We start from the raw sequence: 15,574 nt of genomic DNA, 5'->3' as shown, positions 1-15,574 counted from the left end.
GATCGCAAACAGCTGTGTCTGTTAGTTTGTTGGAACATGCAAACATACTCGTTCTAGCTGATCAAAGGATCATAATCACACATCTCGCTGCATAACGAGAGGACTCTGTTGGTAGTGCTGACACACCTAGTACACCAGTTGGGGTACTCAAAGGTGTGTGCCTGCTGTATTCCTTGCCGCCTAAATGAAGGTTAAAAAGAGCAATGAAGGACCATCCGTGCCATGACAACGCAAAATCTCAATGGACTATTCTGCCTCATCTACCCTGCAGCTCGGATCTGGCACCTTCCGACTTTCATCTATGTGGCCCAATGAAGGATGAATTCTACAGGAAGCAGTATGTGGATGATGGAGAGGTGACTCATGCGGCAAGACGGCTCGAACTTCGATCGGTAGTGTGGTACCATGCGGCCATACAGCCCCTCCCAGTAAGGTGGTGTAAGGCCGACGCACTGAACTGCGTGAAAACTATGGATTTGCAGACAAAAATTAGGGAAATATACGTTGTATTGGAATCTGAACAGAACCAACTTGCTATCAGAAAAAAACGTGTTGCATTAGTTGTTGAACGCCCTTCGTCCAATGAAAGGACGACAGCAGTGGGCACAAAAATGAGTAGAGTTTCAATTCTCTTTGACTGATATAATGGCCACCAAAATGTAGTAGTGTTGTTTATGTTCATAGCTTACCATGACCACCAGGTATCGTTGGCTATGTAAGTGGCGTGAACAGCGCCACATTGAATAATCACTGCGGACGACACAGACATACCGAGTATACGTTTGAAACAGCGTTATCAATGCTCGGCAGGAGTTTGAAAGGGGCCTCATTGTCAGTTCCCACTTGCCTGGCTGTATAGGGCGTCGCCAGGCACCTTTTCGCTGGTCATCAGGGCACATTTCTAAGAGGGACTCGTCACTGAAGACAGTTCCACCCCAGTCAATGAGAATCTAGGCAGAAAATGTATCTGGAGAGGCCTCAGACAGCGATGGCACAGTGATGCTCTGTAGTGCCATTTCATTTCATAGCCACTTCGCCCGTGGCGTCTTTACAGCACAGTGGAATGGTTCAAATGGCTCTGAGCACTATGGGACTTAACATCTGAGGTCATCAGTCCCCTAGAACTTAGAACGACTTAAACCTAACTAACCTAAGGACATCACACACATCCATGCCCGAGGCAGTAATCGAACCTGCGACCGTAGCGGACGCGAGGTTCCAGACTGAAGCGCCTAGAACCGCTCGGCCACACCGGCCGGCCACAGCGGAATGTCGACGATTCTCAAAGCTCCGTTTCTTGCCTTTATGGCAAGCAATTTTGGGCTTACCACTTCAGCAATATATTGCCCTTCCACACACAGCGAGAGTTTCAACTGCTTGCTTTCGTGATTGCCATACTCTACCTTGGCCGGCAAGATCACCGGATCTCTACCCTGCTGAGAACGTTTGGAGGATTATAGGTGAGGCCCCCAACCAGTTTGGGATTTTGACGATCTAACGCGCGAATTGGAAAGAATTTGGCACGAGATCCCTCAGGAGGGCATTCAACAACTCTATTACTCAATACCAAGCCGAATAACTGCTTTCATAAGAGCACGACAGGGAGCTACATGTTACTGACTTGCTCAATATGTGAACTTCTTTTTCTTGAAGAAATCATCCAATTTTTTTGAAATTGTAATTATTTGTTTGTCTGTAAGTGGATGCCGACTGTCGCGTTTTCACTGAAGAATGGGGAGTGAAGTGCTTCTTTGTGAAAACAAAGAACCAGACAACTGCTAGAGTAATAAGAAGTGGAACTGTCGACGTTTTGGAAACATACTGTCTTCGGCGTCATTACGAAACAATGTATTTTTCAGCATATTCAAAATTTTCAGGAAAATTACGCTCTGAGGAATATGAGACCGTGGAACATAATTTAGAAACCAAAGAAAATCTCTTCACGAGAAAGCTTGCTGGAAATTTATCTGTTACTCATGCATGTTACAGAGTAGAGTACAAGATGGCAGAACGTGTAAAAGCATTTACGGGTGACGGGTTCATCAGATTGGATTGCTGATGAAGCAAATGATTTGTATCCTAAGGTTCAAATGGCTCTGAGCACTATGGGACTTAACATCTGTGGTCATCAGTCACCTAGAACTTAGAACTACTTAAACCTAACTAACCTAAGGACATCACACACATCCATGCCCGAGGCAGGATTTGAACCTGGGACCATAGCAGTCGCGCGGTTCCGGACTGAGCGCCTGAACCGCTAGACCACCGCGGGCGGCTGTGTCCTAAGGAAGCTGATTTGTTTGGAAGTTTAGCCTTTCGTCATGTCCAGTTGTGTAGAGAACCGAATAAACTGGAGAGAACATAGGGCCACAGATACGCGAGAAAGCTTAAAACTTCTTTTGGTATTCCCTGGCGGTGGGATGAATCTACTGATCACTCAAGTACGTCACAGCTTTTCGTGTTCATTTCGTAGACTTCCAAATAACGTATGAGTAGGTATCCGTTTGCAGCATGCACGGAAGAACAACTGGGAAAGACCTTTTCATGGAAGTGTAGATAATTTTTCAAAACGGGAACCGTCAATGGAATCAGTTTTGAGGTGTTGAAGTTGGAGGGAAAAACGTGCTTGAAGTGAGGAAGGGTCTGGTGACACATAACAGGACTCAGTTGGAAGATCTGCAAATTCTGGACACTTTGTTCATACATTGCATCATATGTCAGCAAGAACTCTGTGCGAAAAACGTAGGTATTTCTTGTGTAGTGAAACCAGTAATTTCTGCTGAAAACTTCATTTGGATTTATGCATTTAGTCACCGTCATTTAAGGCTTTTCTTGAAGCTGTTGCTTCTGAATTCTGTGACCTGCCTTGTCATACAGCAGTGATGTGGGTTTGATAACTTGTTTAGCACATAACATAACGGATGGACAAAAGTACGGTAACACCAAAATCCAATACGTCACAATGCCTAATACGATGCAGGAAAACCTTTGACATTTAAGAAAGTTTCCAGTCGTTTCAGAATGGATAAATACAGGTCTTGTGTGGTTCTCAAGGAAATCTTATGCCATATCTCCTGCGAAATAGAGACATATTCTGGTACCGGTGATGGAGGCGGATAGCGATCGAACACCCTTCTATCCAAAGCAGACCACAAAGGCTCAATAATATTGAGATAGGATGACTGTGGTGGCCAGGGAAGATGCAACTGTTCATCCGCATGTTCACAAAACCAGTCCTGCATGATACGAGCTGTGTGGCCAGGAGCTTTTTCGTCTTGGAACAAAAATTGTATCATGGTGTGGATCAGATCAGCCAAAATGCTCACCCTTGACTGCTATGCGACCTTGCAGAGTAACAATGGGGCCCATGGAATGCCACAATATCGCTGTCCGATGCGTCAACAAACGTAAGTCGTGTTTCACTCTTAGGACGTACCTCCAGAAGTTGGAAGCAGTGAGAAACAAGACTCATCCGACCATATGAAGTTGTTCCATTGCGTCAGAGCCCAGGTGTTATGGCTTCGGCACCACTTATTCCAGTTATGGCCACTTGCATCACTGATGAGTGGTTTTGGCATTCCACCTCGCCCTGTAATTAACTGAATACGGAGCTCCCTTTGTGTTGTTTTGGTCCCGAAAGGGTTCGCAAGTGCGACATTCAGTTGTGCAGTGACTGTTGCAGCCGTCGCCATCTTATTTCTTGTCACAATCCTCTTGAGTGATCACGCAACACACACGTTCCTCTGCATTGTATCTTAGCGACTGATGGTTTTCCGTTTTTGCTGTATCCGGTATAAATCTTTGACACGGTGCCTCGTGGAACACCAAATACTGAAGCTCCCTTTGTTATGGAAACACCCACGATAGGACTACCAACAATTTGCCCACATTCGAATTCACTAAGCTTCGACTTCATTAACATAAGACAAGATTTTCTTACCACTAGATACATAAAATGTATATAACGTTACATTTTGATGATTCACACTTGCGTATGCATCTATTATTTTGTTAGGGCCAGCTATTGATTTCTGTTTATGAGGTTAATAGACAGTGTACCCAGTGGTTTTCCGTTATTTCCGTAAATTGGATTTTTTCCAATTCATCTACCTGTGTGTCTGTTAAGACAGGTAAGGTATAGGTGTTCAGTTGAAATTTATGTCAAGTATTGATATCCACAGTCTTTGGTGGTATAAAACATTTAAGATTCATAGTGTATGCAGTCATAAGATGCGGTCACTTATATTGAAACCCATAAACTCAGTCATGAAATCCTGAAGACGAAGGGCTATATACACGTCGGTCTTGGTGGTACTGAGGTAAAGTGCGTGTTTTAAACTCGGTAGGTCGCGGGGGCGAGTGGTAGCCAGATCACGGATCTTTCAGTCTTCATTTTAACCTTGTCTTGAACTCTCAGTATTTTGAGGAGGAGCCAAAAACAACACGTGATTCGGATTCCACGTCAATCCATGGGTCGGTTTTCCCAGTTAGATATTTGGGGTCGGCTAGAGATACTGAAGTGTCGTCCAACTGAAAAGCTTGCACCAGGGCATCGAGTGACACGAAATTATTAGTATTATTATCATTATCTATAAACATAAATTAAGTTTCGCGCAAAAGACCGCGAGTCCTGCTCGGAGTTGTTCTGTATTTTTTAGGTAAACTTACCCTCGTGGATTAAATACATCAATACTCTTCACATAATATGCTACATGAGAAAATGTCACTGCGCCATTACCTACATCAAATACGGTTTATAAACGTAAAGATGAGTGTGTACTCCGTATCTGGTCTTCGCATTTGCAGTGCGTCATGTCAGTGAGTAGGCCATAAATATTACATCAGTACATAATTGTAAATGGTAAACAACACTAGCTGCAGAAGTTTGTACAGCCTACCGTGGCTGTTACGTCATTTTATTTTAGTGATTATAAAATCAAGTCCTCAGCGCGCACTGGGTAACCAAGGCAGCTAGTGAATATGTATGTGAACGAACAAGGAAATCAGTGTTCCGAACGGACTCTAATCATTCTTCAGGGAATCAGAATTCTCTTTCAGTATGACGCATCCATACTTATGATACACAATGAAGATGCTATGAATAGGTTGGCGGTCTGTTGGAAGGATTCTAGCTTCGTATGTTCTCACATCAGACAATCATTTTTTTAAAGTACGAACACATCTGGTAACAGCTTGAACAGTGTGAGGATTCACAGTGGTTCCCAATTCACATTAAACACAACGTCCTTCGCTACCTGTTGGAGGTCAGTCGGTGTAGATTGGGTCATAACAGAGAAGGAAGTCACGCCACGTTGAAACAATGTCCCCAGCAAGTTTTCTTACACGAAAGTTGTTTTATTAATGAGCCATCTCCGTGTAAGGTCACAGAGTACATATTTCTTATTTTGTTGGAACATGAGACTTTGAGATATTGATGCTGTGCTAGACTCGGACTAACATCTCAGCTTTCGCTGGGTTTGACCCCTTTGAGATAAAACATTTCCACCGTTTCATTGTTTCCGCATGATTACGAGCCACTTAGCGTCTCCAAAAAATGTTCAAATGGCTCTAAGCACTATGGGACATAACATCTGAGGTCATCAGTCCCCTAGACTTAGAACTACTTGAACCTAAATAACCTAAGGACATCACACACATCCATGCCCGAGGCAGGATTCGAACCTGTGACTGCAGCAGCAGCGCGGTTCCGGACTGAAGTGGCTAGAACAGCTCGGCCACAGCGGCCAGCTTCGGGTCTCCACAATTTGAGCGTGTCTGGGTTCGAATCCCCTGGTATTTCACAAAAGTTTCTAACCTGCCATATCAAGTTGTAGCATGTACACACCAAACTACAGGAGACAAATTATGACTTGTAACTCCCCTCCGCGCTTTGTCAACGATGAGTACTTGTTTCGACTCCCAGCCAGAAACAGAACTCTTCTTCATGCCATTTCGGGTTCAAAGATGCCACTCCTAGTTACTGGTTGAAAAGTATTCGATATTCAATGTCTCTTCATACATAGTCAACAACGATGATATGTGTAGAGGTCGCTAGCAGCGGCGGATACGGGAATGTACGGCAACGAAAAGACCGGACTCCAAACGGCTACATCGCACTACCGACAGGGAAGACCATTGAGTTCGGCGTAAGGCTCTGCCGCATCGCATTGCATCTGCAGCAGCAATTGGCACCACAGTGACACAATGAACTGTTACAGATCGGTTACTTCAAGAACAGCTCTGAGCCAGACACCCTGTAGCGTGCGTTCCTCTGATCCCATACCACCGCTATCTGCGACTTCTGTGGTGTTAAAGTAAGCTCGTTGGATGGTCCTGCTTCCATGCCAGTGATAGCCGTGTGTTGGAAAGAAGTGTAGCTGGATTTTCTTTTTTGATGCTAGTTAATTGTCAGGATGAGCATTACTGCAAAGGGCATTTGATTGTAAAGCATTATGCCAGGGTGAAAAACACTAAATAAATTACTTTTTCTCTCTTAACAACATGTGGGCAGGGTGGGTTCTTCCTTGGCTCGGGTATGAGGTAGAATGAAACAGCATTTTTACATAAGATAACGTTTACTGAAAGTTTTGTACAACTGTTTCCTTACTGGATGTTCTGGCTGGGAGAGCGGCAGCTGTGTCGTTTGCGAAGCCTTCTGCTGCGGCAGCGGCGGCGTCTGATTACGCGTGGCGGTGTGTATCTCGTGTCGCCATCTCGCCCAGTTGACTGGAGACGCGGCTCGTGAGGTGGCCCGTTTAATTATTGAGAACGAAGTCGTGCATTGGATGGTGATACCTTGGATGTAGCGTCCCAATGTCTAAGCGGCCGCGTGTGCCAGTGTTGTGCATCGGCCAGCGGAGCGGCGCGGCGGGGGAAGGCCAGTGTCCCGGATTCGAACAACGGACTCCAGCTTGCCAGTCTTCGGCTGTCCGATCTTCGTCCTAGCTCACAAGTGACTGCTGATGAGAGGCCGTCTCCTTCCCATCCTCACGAGTCACCTGGGTACGTAAAAATCAGTCTTCAAATACCTTCTAACTTATGTCGTCTGGCGGCGAGGCTGCTGCTTGCTATTCCATTACAGCGGCGGACTTCGTGCTTCTGTGTACAATGTAGTCTCTTCCTGCATGACGGTCTTCAGCTCCGAAAATGAACTGAATACTACTCTTCTTGTCGGGCCCACTGCGGCTCGGGTATTTATTCACTTCAGTTCGCTGGAGGTGAACGACTTCACGGTCATTGCCTCTTCTGTCACGTTGAAAAGCTTCTCGAAGAATCTTCTTAACGTCGGTCATTGGCTCTTGAAATGTAGGCGAGGGCCTTTGATCACATGTGACAATTGAGAAACACATGAGTCGGTCGGGCGATGCCCTGACGGCTGAATCGACAGCTTCCGCTTACATGCTGAGTTCACGGTCATTGCCTCTTCTGCTCTGCCCCCTGTTTGCCAGTGTGTAATTTGTTTCACAAAATTTATTTCCCTATCTTAAGTACCACCCAACAGAAGAGACCAGCTGTGGGCCTGCAACCAAACTCTTTGCATGCTGGACACACTGGATTCTTGGTCTGGGGTGTGATTTCGTATGTAATAGGAGCACTCTTATCGTTATCCCACTTATCCTGACTGAAAATTTGTACGTCAGTCTCATGATTCGACCTGTTGTGCCGCCATTCATGAGCAGCATTCCAAGGGTGTTTTCCAACAAGACAATGGTAGCCCACTTCAGGCTGTTGTGACCCAAAATGCTCTACAATATCGACAAGTTGCATTGGCCTGCTCGATCACCAGATCTGTCTCCAGTCGAATACATATGGAACATCATCGGGCCACAACTCCAGCGTCATCCACAAACAACATTAACTGTCCCAGTAATGACTGACAAAGTGCGATAGGCATAGAACTCCATCTGCAAACTGACATTCGGCACCTGTGCGACACAATACATGCAAGTTTGCATTCTTGTGTTCAACAGTCGGGCAGTTACATCAGTTATTTATCTACGTACCAGTATTCCACATTTGCATTGACTTATTTATCTCACACTTGCATTGATCTGTAATCTTGCAATGTTAATCACTTAAATATATTACCTACGCTAAAGTATTCCCGAAATTTCATTACTCTGTATTAATTATTTTTTTTGTGTCGCGATTTTTTCCATGTGTCTCTGCTGCTGGAATTTTTGGACAGAATGGATATATATAAACTGAATTTCAAATAGGCAGTGAGTCTTTGTTCCAACACATCACCTGTGGAGACTTTTTATTCTATAACTGCCGTTTGATACAACAGCTAATAATAAAGACTTGAGTAAGGTGAGGGATGTGATGACTTCTGATTGGATAACGTAGGCATTGGTTGGGAGAACCTGTCGAGAGACAAAGGTTCGAAAAATGCTACTTACTGGCACCTCTAAAGAAACAGATTTGCAGAGAGGCGATGCCAGGTTTCAGCGGATTTCATACACATATCCAACACTTCGCTCTTTCGATGTTGTGTACTCCCGTCAACCATCTATTCGTGGCATATTTAATTTTAAAGGTAAGAATTAATCTCGAATAGAATTTGCTCTTCTTGATAGCCATTAAATGGTGTAACTGCCTTCAGTGATTAATATTGTAGTTGATGTATGCCTCTTGAGTGAGCAGAAGTTTCTGTAAAAGGGGCATGTTTATAGCAGAGATACCTAGTTCAACTGAGTTTCATTTATTCATTTTTTAATGGTTATCCAGCGGTGACTTGGCGCTTCAAAACTTTCTGTTGATGACGTGCCCCTTCTAAACGCACAGTGTTGTTTGCGTTCATTGTGCAACACGGCACGGAAATGACACTTTGGATTGTCTGGATTGGAAATAGTGGTGCTAGGGCAATATACCTGTACAGCTTATCTAGGTCTGTTGGATTCCGAAGGCAGCGAAATTCTGCACCAACTAGCATTCCTAAATCATGGCAATTCATCTTATTCCTTTGTATATGGCTTTCCAAGCCGAAGGTAGTGCCATAGAAGACCTCAACTCTTCCCACTTTTTCGTTACACATATTAATCCATAGTCAGGATATTACCTATATCCTTCTCACATGAATAATCTAGACGTATTCTGCTACCCAACCCGAACACCGTCAATCTTTCTGATACCGTCATATGTGGCGACCGTTGGAACGGATATTCGATATAATAGGAACACACACAGTCACATGGGACAAGCAACACATTGAATGAAGTTGGGTGGTATCGCATCAGCGGGACTAAAACACAGTAAAGGTATTGATTCAGGAAGTGATACACATTAGTTGGGAAGATCTCTGTGCTTAAAAATATTTTATTTCGTTTTGTCATTTCCATTTGTCACATACACATATATGTCATTGCATTTTGGAGGAGTAACATTCTGTATATTACGGTAACTTTTTGTGTGTTTACTTTCGGAAGGGACTGCATGTGTCCCTGGGAGAGAAAGGCTTGGGAAGTTACGATACGTTAGGAATTTTTATCAAATTATTTGCTTAATTAAGTTTAAAGACCAAATACCATAAAGAACCATATGAGAGCTGCCTTGGAGAATCACCAAGAGGAGGATAGCACTCATTCTGGAAAAGGTAACTCCATTTGTGAAAGAGTGCACTCACAATCAGAAGAGAATGTTAGCAGTAACAAAGACAATTACCCTGTTAAACGACAGACTAGCGTTTGAAGATTTGTTAGTAAAAATAACTACAGTGATAGACCTTACGGACTAATAATTAGTAGAGGAATTGGCTAAAAGAGACGCCATGGGAGTGTGGAAAGAAAGGGAGAGAGAACAGGTTGTGTTACAGCGTTTAGAAGAAATGGAAAGGAAGTCTGAAAACGGACCGGTTGCGTTCCAGCTTTATTCATTCTCAAGTTATAACTAGAGTTGCTCCCTACCAAAACTACAGTTCGGGTGTTTCCGTACACTACATAAATTACGTGTAAGTGATAGGATTACCGGTAGTGTTGGCAGCATTGGTAACGAAAGACACATAAATGGAGATTTCTCTTGGTGTTTTTTTGTGTTTGTTTCTTGTTTTGCACATATTTAGAACTGTACATGATTTAGTCTTAGTCCACTGTGTATTTGATATCCTTGCAGAATATAAACTGCACTTTGTAAGTATTAAAATTCAGATGATTACATAACTACGTCGCTTTTATGCAGCCAATGCAATTACTTTCGATGCAAGTGCTATGGAACTGATGTCTGATATATTTTTGTTTTCTGTTTTCTTATATTACCATTTTGTTGAGAAAATTTCGTTTTCCAGCGTTATGTGATAAGTTTGTATCGTTTTCTTTATTCTTATGTATCACATTATAAATCAATAATTTTCTAATAACACCTGAATTACACACTGAAAAGTTCAATTTTGCTGTAATTACTGTTTATTTGTATGTAACAGACAGAAATATAACCATGTGCAACAAAATGTTCCGTAGATTTTTTGGCCTTTATATACATCCTCTCTCAGTTTCTAGACAGTTTACCACATCCAGCTTTTAGGGGAATCTAGGAAGACACTCTAAAGAAAGCGATCCTTATGAGCTAATGCCAGTTAGGTATGTAACACACGTAGCATACAGGTAACGCAGGTATGATCTTAACTGACCAAAGATACTAGGAAAACTACAATGACCTATGCTTACTTATAACAGTCCGCGCTAACCTATGGTAGTTTTACAAAGCTAGTTATAACTACTGTTTCTTCCTTATCGTTGATATGAAAGCTGACACTACGAACACAGTTCCAACAGATTGAGATCGTCTTCATATCAGGAGAGAGCAGCAACTACGATACAGGATTTCAGTCAACGTTACCCAGACCTTCCACCCATTACCTACTACGTGGTGATGAAGCTTCTCTCAAAATTCCGTGGAAATTACAGACCAATCGAAAATGGCTATGGATTAAGCAACATTAACCACTGCTCTACTATCATCCAATAAGAGTCCATGGCGCAGTACTCGCAGGAAACTGAGGTCAGCCGCTCATCAATAACGATAATTTTGGCCACGCATAAATAGCACCCTTATAAAATTCAAATGTTACAACATCTCACTGATAATGATCCAGTTGGTCCAATCCAATTTGGAGACTGGTTGACACAAGGTGCACTGTTTACAAATGAAGCTAATTTCTATGTAAACCGAGAGGTAAATCAACAGATATATAGACACTGGTCGGATATCATTCCTGACTGAATTGATCCATCAGAGGTTGTTGGCACATAGAAAGTGATGATTTCCTGTAAAAAATTGTGTTCTCGTGTTGTTGGGCCCTTTCTCATTTAGGGCGCACTTCTTTGATGAAGATGTACTATCATCGCACCTTTATCAAGATGTAACAATTCCAACTTTTCTTCAGCACGATTGAGCCCCTTTCATTGCAGGCTAGCTTTTTGGCCATACCTGGATATCCAGTTCCTCAGAGATGGATAGGTCGTAAAAGTCCAATGGAGTAGTCGCCACATTCCCTGGTTTTAAGTTCGTTCGATTTTTGTCTGTGGGTACATGTGAAGGCAGTTGTGGTGAACATCGGAAACCTTGCACACCTCAGGGAAACGATAGTTGATGCATGTGCTGATATTACAGTGCATGTGTTGGTTTAAGCCCATAAGGAATGGATGAAGTGGGGAACAACAACCTTGAAAAGTGTTCAACAGCATGTCGAGCACAAACTGTAAACTTTGTGTCTTATCACCAGTATTTTACTTGTTCTGTTTGAAATGGAAAAAGCTATGCTCAAATGAAGGACAGCGTCGTTTCTCCCTTGCAATTTTTTGTTACGTCACATGCCTTTCCTTTTGAAAGTTGCAAGTTGCATCCATCAAGACTGTGGCTTTCAAAATGGCCGCCATGTCGGTAATATAGCCTCACGTTTTCCCCCACTCTCATCTCACCCTTCTTGACAATTTCGGTTTATCCACGTGTTCTTATTTTTAGCAGCATGGTTTTATTTTTTACGGGCCAGTACTTCATTTCTCAAGTTTTAGTTTCCAGAATGCACATCTTCAATCATACAACCCCCTTCCTACACCACCACCCCTCTCTCCCTCATTCCATCCATAAAAATCCCAAGTTTCGAGTTTTAAAAATTTGTGATAAAGCTTACAACGAAAAATCATTTTATACAAAATACTCTATGCGGTATTGCCCAAAGATCACTGTGTCACACCAAAGTCGGCAACACTCATCGATACCACAGATGTTTGAGGGGCCTCGGTCCAGTCTGCAATGACGAATAGGCGAGGCTGAAGAAGACATGCAATCTCTCTCAGCACAGAAGCTTGGAAATGCTCTGCTCCAGTTCCTGACCCCATCTGAATCAGTCAGCATCAATGAGTAGGACTAAAAGTTATTCAAAATTTAGACAGAAATGTATTCTTCTAAATGTTGAGTATTGCACTCCAGGAGAAGAGTTGCAACTGTATGTATTACTCCAGGAGAAGAGTTTTTATTGTTTGTATCAAGTGATGCTTTAATGTTCAATGACGGCCCTACATCATCGCATACTCCTGTGGCAAAGGATTGTTCAAAATGGTTCAAATGGCTCTGAGCACTATGGGACTGAACATCTGAGGTCTTCAGTCCCCTAGAACTTAGAACTACTTAAACCTAACTAACCTAAGGACATCACACACATTCATGCCCAAGGCAGGATTCGAACCTGAGACCGTACCGGTCGCGCGGTTCCAGATGAAGCGCCTAGAACCACTCGGCCACTCATGCCGGCCGCAAAGGATTGTATCAAGTTAAATAAATGTTTTTATTATTCATGTAGTGAAGTGAACTAATATTTCCTACGTTGCAGTTCAGATAAGTCTTCTCCCAGAGCAGTCAAAGAATCTATGGTTATGGCAAGACGATTGTAGTTTCGTCTGGTCATACGCACAAACAGAACCTCGCGCAACGCTTCTTCTCAAGCATGACGTCGGTCACCCATTGCCGCGTTCACCGTTGCCAGTCCAGGGGCAAATTTCGATTTAATAGACGAGTACCATTTTAAATCTCTGGTGCCGACTTATTCCAGTGAGTTAAAAACAGTCTCTGGAAGGTACCGGAACATCGATCCGGCGAAAATTAAGCACCGTTATGGACCACTCTGTACTTATTGAACTTTACGTTGTGTGGCTTAGTAGCATTTTAAAAGGTTACCTCCAATACCGTAACATGTCAGATGCCCTAATTATCTCGATCACGGTAGTCTGAGCGTAGTAGTCAGGTACCTCAAGGTGGCGTTTCTCGCGTCCGTCGGCCGTCGTAATTGAATATATTATTATTGTTATTATTATTTTTTGATTGTTGCCGACTTACGTGGTGGGCCTTAATAAAAATGATATTGCATTTAATTTTGATTTACGATTAAAAGCTTTTCTGAAGTTCTCCTTTTTAACAATATTAGTCTCAAATTATTTGTTACGTTAATGAATGATAGACTCGCTGAATCTTAAAACAGGAGTATATAAGCTGAACAATGTAATAAACTTTTCATATTAATTTCCTCGGCTAGTCAGTTCACTTTAAAGCAAAAGATCTTTAGTTATTAATTACAATTGCGGCCCACACACGCGCGAGAGTACTTTTTCTCTTACCTCCGTTAACCATTGCCACGTAGTCGGAGTCCTGGCTCTGGCTGTCGGCTATGGTACTGAAAATAAGAATCTTAAAGCCACGTATTTCTGCAACTTAAGGCGGCTGCGGAGAAAAATTAATATTATGTTAATAGCGGGCGAATGGAAAAGAAAATAGAGAATGCGCTAGGTGACGATCAGTTTGGCTTTAGGAAAAGTAAAGGCACGAGAGAGGCAATTCTGACGTTACGGCTAATAATGGAAGCAAGGCTAAAGAAAAATCAAGACACGTTCATAGGATTTGTCGACCTGGAAAAAGCGTTCGACAATATAAAATGGTGCAAGCTGTTCAAGATTCTGAAAAAAGTAGGAGTAAACTATAGGGAGAGACGGGTCATATACAATATGTACAACAACCAAGAGGGAATAATAAGAGTGGACGATCAAGAACGAAGTGCTCGTATTAAGAAGGGAGTAAGACAAGACTGTAGCCTTTCGCCCCTACTCTTCAATCTGTACATCGAGGAAGCAATGATGGAAATAAAAGAAAGGTTCAGGAGTGGAATTAAAATACAATGTGAAAGGATATCAATGATACGATTCGCTGATGACATTGCTATCCTGAGTGAAAGTGAAGAAGAATTAAATGATCTGCTGAACGGAATGAACAGTCTAATGAGTACACAGTATGGTTTGAGAGTAAATCGGAGAAAGACGAAGGTAATGAGAAGCAGTAGAAATGAGAACAGCGAGAAACTTAACATCAGGATTGATGGTACCGAAGTCAATGAAGTTAAGGAATTCTGCTACCTAGGCAGTAAAATAACCAATGACGAACGGAGCAAGGAGGACATCAAAAGCAAACTCGCTATGGCAAAAAAGGCATTTCTGGCCAAGAGAAGTCTACTAATAGAAAATACCGGCCTCAATTTGAGGAAGAAATTTCTGAGGATGTACGTCTGGAGTACAGCATTGTATGGTAGTGAAACATGGACTGTGGGAAAACCGGAACACAAGAGAATCGAAGCATTTGAGATGTGGTGCTACAGACGAATGTTGAAAATTAGGTGGACTGATAAGGTAAGGAATGAGGAGGTTCTACGCAGAATCGGAGAGGAAAGGAATATGTGGAAAACACTGATAAGGAGAAGGGACAGGATGACAGGACATCTGCTAAGACATGAGGGAATGACTTCCATGGTACTAGAGGGAGCTGTAGAGTGCAAAAACAGTAGAGGAAGACAGAGATTGGAATACCTCAAGCAAAAAATTGAAGACGTAGGTTGCTAGTGCTACTCTGAGATTAGCATAGGAAAGGAATTCGTGGTGGGCCGCATCAAACCAGTCAGTAGACTGATGACAAAAAAAAAAGTGGGCGAGTATTTCGCTTCCGCTAATTTTGCATCAGTTAATATCGCCACGTAATGGCGTCGTTGGCTGCAACGGCAGCTACGATTGTTGAACTGTAAATTACTTGAATGCAGGTTAATTCCAGGAAGGCGGACATGAAATCGGGATCACCTCTTACAAATTAAAAGTGCACAATAATATATATAATTTGCTTAACTCATACAAATATGCTTACATTTGCCAGCACTCGCAAGATGTCCGTCAATACACAATCAAGACAAGAGAAGAAGTGAAGACGTATAAAAAATTGACAAAAGAGCGTATCTTGTCACCTCTTTAGATCATTTTGTCATAAATTATTTCTTTGCAATCGAAACTTACATAGAGAAATTATTATTTTACGGCTACATGATAAACATATATTATTCAATTTTTAAATGTCTCTTCTTTATAAATACTGTTTTTTAAGTCTTTTCGTAATATAGCACTGGGGACGATATATTGCCCCCCGAAATGTTTATGTCATAAAAAATGTTCGTGTTTTTTGACATAAATATTTCCTCTTTCATGTGCACAGTGTCTACACGCAGATTTTTCTTTCACAGTCTACATATGTCACATCGTATGTTTAAACCGTT

The 15,574-nt window shown here is 42.4% G+C and overlaps 1 protein-coding gene across 1 annotated transcript in view; it reads left to right on the top strand.

Annotated features, from left to right (window-relative positions):
* Window positions 1-6,722: 6,722 nt before the first annotated feature.
* LOC126272513 (venom dipeptidyl peptidase 4-like) overlaps window positions 6,723-15,574 on the top strand; it is a 301,501-nt gene continuing 292,649 nt past the window's right edge. Inside the window, exon 1 of the mRNA XM_049975414.1 lies at window positions 6,723-7,002. The gene's annotated coding sequence lies outside the window, so the exon portion shown is untranslated. The remainder of the gene's footprint in view (window positions 7,003-15,574) is intronic.

Source organism: Schistocerca gregaria, chromosome 5, assembly GCF_023897955.1.
Source record: "Schistocerca gregaria isolate iqSchGreg1 chromosome 5, iqSchGreg1.2, whole genome shotgun sequence".
Classification (NCBI taxonomy): Eukaryota; Metazoa; Arthropoda; class Insecta; order Orthoptera; family Acrididae; genus Schistocerca; species Schistocerca gregaria.
Note: the sequence above shows the minus strand (reverse complement) of the source record. Positions and strands in the feature narration are given on the sequence as shown.